Genomic DNA, 9,598 nt, shown 5'->3' on the forward strand with positions numbered 1-9,598 from the left:
CTATCAGGGTGCCAGTTCAACAGATGTGTCTAATTTCCGTTTGGTTTTGGAGGCAGGATGGCATTGTTTCTGCACAATTGACAAAAGATTACTCAAGATTCCTGGTCCGGTAAGCGATTCATGGTTTCAAGTTGGACTTTTACGATTCCCCAGTACAGAGTGTGTTCCCTCCTGAGATGTATTTTTCCCTACAAGATTAGGAGTTCCTCTCAGATGAAGTTTCAGATCTTCTTGGCAAAGGGGCCATAGTGGAAGCTCCTTCTCACTCTTGCGTTTTCCTCAGTCCCATCTTCCTAATGGAGAAGAAGGGAGTTTGGTCCTGTTTGGTTTTGAATCTAAAGGATTTCAATGGCTGGATCATTTATCGCCATTTCAAGATGGAGTGCATCCACTTGTTAGGAGATATCCAACGGGAAAAGAATTGGATGGTCCGCATAGATCTTAAAGATGCTTACTTGACCATTCCTATTTTTTCTCCTCATGGAAGGTTCCTGCAATTCCTTTGGCATAGCCGCTGCGACCAGAACAAAGTTCTTCCATTTGGCCCATCTGTGGCCCCTTGGGGCTTCACAAAAGTGATGCGTCTGATAGCAGAATCACTTCAAGCCAGGGGTATTTGTAGGATAATTTAACTGAACAATATCATCATCCTGGCCCAATGCCCCCTTCTGATCCTGACTCACCTGGAGTGGGCGTTTTCTCTACATTTCCACTGTTCATGATGATCGTCAGGGCTCTGGCTCAATCTTGTCCTGGTGAACCCCCCCCCCCCCCCCCCGGAGGGCTCAGGCTTGGTTTCCGGTGGTTCTGGAGACGAGTTGCTCCCCTCCGTTCTTTCTCCCGCACTGATGGAATCTGCTTCTCGACCCCCTGGGTATTCTTCATCCTCTGGTGCAATCACACAATCTGTCCCTGGTGGCGTGGAGAATTTCTGGGAACAATAGTCTCTCCTAGGACTTTCGCACGAGTCTACTGACTTCATCGTGCAGTCCTGGTCATCTAGCACGCACAAGCGGTGCTCTTCCACTTGGAAGCGCTGGTGTAATTGTTGCGGTGAACGGGGTGCTGATCCATCTTCAGCAGATTGTTCTTTAATTCAATTTTTTTTGTCTTCATTGGCGGCCTCATGTATGGCCTATAGATCTGTGTACAACTAACTACAGGTCAGCCATTTTCTGCTCGTTATTTGCCTATTGGTGGCAAACCTGGGGACGAACTCCCTACTGTGTGCAAACTTACAGGGGATTCGGTTTTCGAATACCCCTCTTCCGCGCTGTTCTTCCCTGTGGGATGTAAGTATCGTCTTACATTTCTTGGACTGCTGGCTGGCAAATAGATATTTTTCTAGGAAGCAGCTTCATGCTAAGCTTACTATGCTTTTGTGTCTGAGATCTTGTAAGCAGGCTTCTGATGTGAAGGCCCTGGATCTGTCAGGTAGAGTTTTTTCTCCTTACAGGATGTCTTACTATATCTCGCCGTACCAAATGTAATACTAAGTCAATCTCCTATCCTAGTTTCCCAGATAATTCCAAATTATATGTGGTGCAATGTTTAAAAGAGTACGAGGTGAGTACTGCAGAATTTCGTTCTGACATGAGTGGTCAGTTGTTGATTTCTTTACAGAAACCTTTTCTCCCAGTCTCTTCAGCCACGTTGGCCAGATGGAAGTGTTTGCTGCTGAGTGAGGCAGGTATTGATACATCTCAGTTTGGGGCTCATTCTGCGAGTGGCGCTACGGCATCTAAGGCTTTTTCTTTGGGTTCTCATCTTGAAGATAACATCAAACTTCACCATGCGGCCAAAACTGCACAGTAGACTCAGAGGTCCCTTGGGTAGTTTCCGGTCCCCTCTCACTACCCAACAAGACATACCTCTTCAAAGAAGAAACAACAAAACTTCTGACTACAACAGCATGTACAACAATGCTACAAATGCCTCTTCGAGCATGGGGAAGGTGGAAAATGAGTTTTCGCTTTTTTCCTGTTACAACTTCATCAACAGCAACTGTCCAAGATGGGGCTGTTTTCTACTCCAAATCAACACAAACAGATGACGTCGCCTACTATGAACCTCGACCAGTAATACACCGACTCCTGTGTTTGCAGAGATTGCTTCCAGTTATTTAATCAACATTGATGACTTTTCGATTTCATCTGCACCTGCAACTGAAACTGTAAGCTGTACATAAGGCTTAAGAATAACTATTTAATTTATCCATGGAATTATCTGTGGATATTTATGACATTGCTTGCTTTTCTGTTATGGATCTGTTTCGTGACTTTTTCTTCCTCTTGATAAATCGTCATTATCTTCTTGAATGCTCTTCTGTCGAGCTGGTGGATGAAGTTTTAACTCCATATCTTTCCTCACATAAGGTCCACAGAGATTTATCCCTTGTGAACATTTCAGCAGTATCAATTCCTGATTGGATTGTGTGGGATAAAGTTCCACGTGATATGTACGGGCTTACTCTAGTCATTCAAATTTCATATGTTTTCAAAATGTCAGTGGCTGATATAATTACACCTAGTGTTGTTTCTGATGACTGGATGTTCAAACAGTTCATTCAGTGCTTGCTGAACTGCATGATTATACTGTATTTGAAAGTAATGATGTGTACACTAACACAAAGAATTATGGGGAAATGTTCTGTTATAATAATTAGGGACATTACTACCTGCACCGAGCAACTAGACACATAGCAGTATTTACTTACAAACAGTGGGAACGCTGTTCAGCTCTGCCTGTGGGAAGCACAAAGCATTTTCCAGATAAATTCACATATTTCTCCTGGCAAGAATGATCATACTACTTCAAGTTACTACTACCCAAAAATAGGGAAATTTTGCTAACAAACACTAAATTGGACTATTAAGATTCCTTTGTTTTCTAACTTGCAGTTGAAGGATACGAATACTGGAAAAACACTATCAATGTAAAAAGTGTACGGGGAACACAAGATAGAGAAAGGGTATAGAAGCTTTGTTTAGATCATGCCTTATTCCTGTCCAAATGATCTTTCTAAATGACACAATTCAACAGACATCCTGTCTAGGATTAGCAAAAATGAAGAAAATAAATGCACACTGTATCCCCACACTGGCAAAATTCACTAATTGGCCGTCCTTCCTAAACATCACAGTGGAAGAATTAGATGAAAAGGTTCAGGCTGGTACCTATAATTCTTCACTTTCCATTCCCGGCAGGTGGTTATTGTGGCATATAGACACAAATGGGTGTCAGGCGCGTTTTCTTAATTCCTCAAGGGGTTTCAAGATTAGCCGGCCGGACCCTCGCTTTGTCTGAGGTCAACACTTGGGTATAGTTACCACATACAGTATGGGTAAATTGTGCCAACAATGGTTACAGATGACCACCTTAGCAGCAGTTAAAGAACGTCTTAATACGTTATCTGAAGACATAGACTTGCAAGACTTCTTGTTAGGTCCAAGAAAGACATGCTCTAAAAGATTCAGGGGGTCATTCCAACCCTGGCGGTCGGTGTTAAAGCGGCGGCTAACCCACCAACAGGGGGGCGGTAAAAAAAATGGAATTCTGACCCTGGCGGAAACCGCCAACAGAGACTGCCACTTTAACACTCCGACCGCCACGGCGGGACAAACAAACAGCGCGGCGGTCACCGCCAACAGACAGGCGAGAGTCAATGTACCTCCCACCCTATCACAACCCACCAATCCGCCACCTTTTCCGGTGCGGTAGCCCCGCCGATAAAAACACGGCGGAAACAGCCATTTCAAACGGAAAACGCTCACCTCTACACACTCCACGAGGAATCTGGACAGCATGGAACCCGAACTACACATACTGCCAGCTATTGTATTCCTGCTCCTCTACCAGGAGCACGAACGCCGGCGCAGAAGACAACGGTGAGTACTGCACCTACAACACAGGGGAGGGGGGAGGAGAAAATATTACGGGCACACACATACGCGACACACCCACCCTCACCCTCACCCACTACAACACACACATCAATGCATAGCAACAACTCAGAGTGACACCCCCAAACCCCCCGGAAGAATGCAAATACAAAAGAAAATGATTATGAAATTTGAATTATATTGTACGGCTGAGTAAAAAATATATCAAACATCTATAACTATATATATATATATATATAAAATGTCCTGTCCGAATTGTGTATCAGCCATTGTTCGTGGGCCACTGGGCCAAAACACATGGGCAAAGCCCACACAGGATACCTGACTCCAATGGAGAGAACACTGCAGGGGCATCAGATAGGAAAACTACAGGCACCTCAGGGGGAAGGGAAGGGGGGGCACCTCAGCCACATGAGTCCACGACGCCAGATCCACAAGGGGCCTCCATGGCCACTGTTCAATCCTGGGGAGTGCAAAGCCACAGTCTCACCAGTCTCTACAGTGGGTGGGTGCCCACTGTTCCATCCTGGGGAGTGCAAAGCCACAGTCTCTCAATGCTATACAGTGGGTGGGTGCCCACTGTGCCATCCTGGGGAGTGCAAAGCCACAGTCTCTCAAGTCTCTACAGTGGGTGGGTTGCCCACTGTTCCATCCTGGGGAGTGCAAAGCCACAGTCTCTCAAGTCTCTACAGTGGGTGGGTTGCCCACTGTTCCATCCTGGGGAGTGCAAAGCCACAGTCTCTCAAGTCTCTACAGTGGGTGGGTGCCCACTGTGCCATCCTGGGGAGTGCAAAGCCACAGTCTCACAAGTGGATTACAGACTCCACTGGTTCTGGAGGAGGCATGGTGCCCAGAGTGCTTCGTGCAGCCCTGCCCGACACAGATGCGGGCCTGCCCCTTCTGCCAATGGGCCAGCGGTGCTTGAGACGGCGGTGCCCAGCGGAGCGGTGCTTGAGACGGCGGTGCCCAGCGGAGCGGTGCCTGAGATGAAGGGCCCAGCGGAGCGGTGCTTGAGACGGCGGTGCCCTGCGGAGCGGTGCTTGAGATGAAGGGCCCAGCGGAGCGGTGCTTAAGATGAAGGGCCCAGCGGAGCAGTGCTTGAGATGAAGGGCCCAGCGGAGCGGTGCTTGAGACGGCGGTGCCCAGCGGAGCGGTGCTTGAGACGGCGTGCCCAGCGGAGCGGTGCTTGAGATGAAGGGCCCAGCGGAGCGGTGCTTGAGACGGCGATGCCCTGTTCAGCGGTTCTTGACTTGAAGGGCCCTGTTCAGCGGTGCTTGACTTGAAGGGCCCTGTTCAGCGGTTCTTGAGACGGCGGTGCCCTGTTCAGCGGTTCTTGACTTGAAGGGCCCTGTTCAGCGGTTCTTGACTTGAAGGGCCCTGTTCAGCGGTTCTTGAGACAGCGGTGCCCTGTTCAGCGGTTCTTGACTTGAAGGGCCCTGTTCAGCGGTTCATGAGACGGTGGTGCCCTGTTCAGCGGTTCTTGACTTGAAGGGCCCTGTTCAGCGGTGCTTGACTTGAAGGGCCCTGTTTAGCGGTGCTTGAGATGAGTGTCCAGGTCAGCAGATCCGGCCATGCCATGGATGTCACTCGCCACCTGACATGTGGCTGCCGGGGCCTTCCTGCCCATCTGTCTTTTCGCTTGCGGGGCCCTCCTGTGCTGCAGTACCGGGCCTGTGGGTGTCCTTCTGCACACCTGGAATGGGGCTGGTGGGGCCCTCCTGGGCAGCTGGCCTGCTGCCGGACTTGTCGGGCGTGCTGCCCTTGCCACCCTTCCCTCCGCGTCTGTGGCCCTTTCCTCCCTTTGGGGGTGTGCCAGGTGGCACCCCACTTCCTGACGGAGCCAGGGTAGTGATTTTGGAGCCTGCTGTCTTTGGCCTCTCGCGCCGGGCACTGGGAATCTTTGCTTTTTTTTCCAGGGGTGGGCCAGCCGTGTCTTTGCTCCTAGCTGAACTAGCTGGCCTTGAGGGTGGGGGACTCCAAAGTCCTTGGACTATTGTCTTTGTAGGTCCGGGTTTTGTGGTGGCTGAGGTGCTGATTGGAGTCTTATGAGATGGACGGGGTGGGGGAGTTGTTGGAAAGAGGTCAAGTTTGGAAAGGAAAAGCAATTTTGAAAGAGAGGGACGGGTAGGTGTAGTGGGTATGGGAGTGGAGGAAGAGGATGTGGTTGTAGGAGAGTGAAGTCTGGTGTCTTTGGGTGCAGGTGCTGGTGCTAGAGGCTGTCGTGAGGTGGATGGCTATTGGGTGGGTGGCTGCCTGCGTTTGTGTGGTTTGGAAGAGGGGGTGACAGACACACTGGGAGAGGACACAGGGGACGTGTAAATGGTAGTGGGGGTGGTGACTGCACGTGTGCGGAGTGTTCTGGTGGGTGTGCTGGTGATGGACGTAGTGGCTGAAGATGTTGTGCATGCAAGTGTGAGTGGAGACGTCACAGGGAGGGAGGAGGGAGACGAGGAGGAGGGGGACACTGAGGAGACAGTGGCTGTTGGTATGTCTGCATGTGGATGTTGCTTGTGTGAATGCTTGTGTGATGTGTGGTGCTTATGTCTGGATGAGCTTCCCTTGGGTGTTGAGATGTGTGCAGGCTGGTCTGATGGTGTGTCTGGGATAGGCAGAGGTACAGGGGAGTGGGACTGGGTGGAGGAAGTTGGAGGGGGGAGGCAGGAGACAGGGACAATGGCTGCCGTCAGTGCTGAGGCCAGAGCGTTGAACGATCGCTGATGGGCAGCCTGACCAGAATGAATGCCCTCCAGGTATGCATTACTCCGGTGCACCTCCCTTTCTACACCCTGGATGGCATTCAAAAGAGTAGACTGCCCAACAATGATGGTCCTCAGGAGGTCAATGACCTCCTCACTGAGGGCAGCAGGGGTGACTGGGGCAGGGCCTGAGGTGCCTGTGGTGAAGGAGATGCACACCTTCCTGGGTGAGCGGGCACGGGGCGAACGCTGAGGGGCTGCTGGGAGGGCGGTGCTGGTGCGCTGGGTGGCGGCTGTACCTGTTGTTGCGGGGGGCACGGATGTGCCGCCAACACAAGGGAGCTCCCTTCCGAGGACTAGTCTGTGTCGCTGGTGTCACCACATGTCCCCGCTGTGGAGCTCCCCTCACCCTCCGTCCCACTGGTGTACTCAGAGTCAGTTGCATGGCCCTACAGGGCCATGTGGGATGCAGCTCCCTCGTGCTCCGATGCCACTTCTCCTCCGCCTGATGATGCTAACGCACACATGAACAGGAAGAGCACAAAAAAAGGGGGAGGGGGAGAAATAAAGAAATGTTGAGTGCATGCATTGGCGACACCGTTGGCGGAGAGGACAGACACAGAAGCCCCCTGCACTACGCCGCACGCTTGGGGTACACTACTCAATCAGTGGGACATGGCCTACAAGCCTATGGACGACAACTCCACATATAGGTGACACAGGGCCATGAATAGCTGTACTAGGCACCCTACAGAGGTGGGGGGCGGGGGCACAGGGCTATGCCTTACGGAGCAGCCTAGCCTACAGAAATCGCCCTGGCCTAGGGATACCCACAGCCCTCCTCCCCCACCCAGACACCTCCACTGCGCGCAAAGATTGCAGAATGTGCTTGTACTCACCCCCTTGTGTCTGCTGTGATGTCCTCATGCACCCATCCAAATCGGGGTAGGCCACCGCCAGGATCCGGGACATCAGGGGGTCAAAGTACGACTGGCACCCCTCCTAAGTTTGGAGGCCATCCCCAGCTGAGCCTCCGCGGACTTCCTGCTCCAGCGTCCGATGTCCTCTCACCTCTTCCGGCAGTGGGTGCCCTGTCTGTTGTGGACCCCCAGGGTCCGGACATCCTTGGCGATGGCACGCCAAATAGCGACTTTCTGGTGGGCGCTGACCTATATGACATGTACAGGGGGAGAAAAAAATCATCACCTTCTGCATGCTCGATGTGAGTGGCCCCCGATCCCCACCCTTGCCATGTGGCTCATGCTCTCATCTGTCGTTTGATGCATGCCTCAATCGCTCCCCTCTCCCCCATCTTTCATTCACCACACTCAACACAGGCATTGGCCACAAAGCATGCTCCCAGTGTACTTACCTGTTGGTCTGGAGGACCGTAGAGTAGCGCATACTGGGGGAGGACCCCATTTACGAGTTTCTCCAATTCTTCAGAAGTGAAGGCAGGGGCCCTTTCCCCAGTCGCAGCAGCCATTGTCCCTTCCAGACCGAGGTCACAGCAGCACTTGCAGTATAGGTCCTCTCCTGTGGAAGATCAGGTATCGAGTGATTAAGCAGATAGAAAATGGCGGTCACGCCCGCTGCGGTGCATACCGCGACCGCCGACGCACATCGTCATTGGCTCCTGAAACCCATAGGGTTCAATGTTAACCAATGCGGCTTTGCGCCGCGGTCTTCGACCGCCTACCGCCACGGTGTGCCACGCCAGCGCATTGACCTCACATCCCACTGTCGCACTTCACAGGTCAGGCAGCCGCCATTTCAAGGGCCCACATGGCTTAATTTCTACTGCGTCACACATACCTAGGCCTTGCATCGACATCTCATACAAGCCATTCAATGCATTGAGAATCGTGTACTGTGCAAGCTGTGGGAACGTACCTGTGGGTTGATTGACTCTGTGCTCCATGTTGTCCTTCCTAGGCTCCGTCCACTGGGACATGCGAGGAGATGGAGGAATCTTACTGTGTACAGACCGCTGGTGGACCTGTCGACAATGGAGGAAGGACATGTCATACTGACATACAGGCTTGACCGAGCCACTGTACGGGAACTATGTACCCAGTTGGAGCCAGACCTGATGTCACCCATCCGCCAACACACAGGGATCCCCCCTCTAGTGCAGGTGCTGTCAGTGCTCCATTTCCTAGCAAGTGGGTCATTTCAAACAACAGTGGCCATATCATCAGGGATGTCCCAGCCTATGTTTTCCAAGGTGTTGTCCAGAGTGTTGTCTGCCCTGCTCAAACACATGCAGAGCTACATAGTTTTCCTTGAGGTGGTGGATTTGCCTACCGTGAAGGAACAGGAAGAGTTATTATTCCATGAATATCCAGGTGGTCTGTTTGGCAGACCATTACATCTCCCATGTTAATGCCAAGTTCCCTGGCTCAGTGCATGACGCCTACATCCTGCGGAATAGCAGCATCCCGTATGTGATGGGTCAACTCCAGAGGCACCGGGTGTGGCTATTAGGGGACTCTGGTTACCCCAACCTTCGCTGGCTATTGACCCCAGTGAGGAATCCCAGGACCAGGGCAGAGGAACGGTACAATGAGGCCCATGGGAGAACTAGGAGGGTGATTGAGCGAACCTTTGGCCTCCTGAAGGCCAGGTTTAGGTGCCTCCATATGACAGGTGGATCCCTAATGTACTCACCAAAGAAGGTGTGCCAGATCATCGTGGCCTGCTGTATGCTTCACAACCTGGCTTTGCGACGCCAGGTGCCTTTTCTGCAGGAGGATGGTCCAGATGGTGGTGTTGTAGCAGCTGTGGAGCCTGTGGAGAGTGAAGAGGAGGAAGGCGAAGAGGACGACATAGAGAACAGGAACACAGTAATACAGCAGTATTTTCAGTGGCCCACAGGTAAGAGTCCAACCCGTCATATTACATTTACTTAAACACTCCTACCTCTCTACTGTCTGACTTTTTCCCCCAGTGTATGGTAACTGTGTTGTGACTTTCCCTTCCGTTTTCAGATATGTGGGC

Source organism: Pleurodeles waltl, chromosome 11 (assembly GCF_031143425.1).
Source record: "Pleurodeles waltl isolate 20211129_DDA chromosome 11, aPleWal1.hap1.20221129, whole genome shotgun sequence".
NCBI lineage: Eukaryota > Metazoa > Chordata > Amphibia > Caudata > Salamandridae > Pleurodeles > Pleurodeles waltl.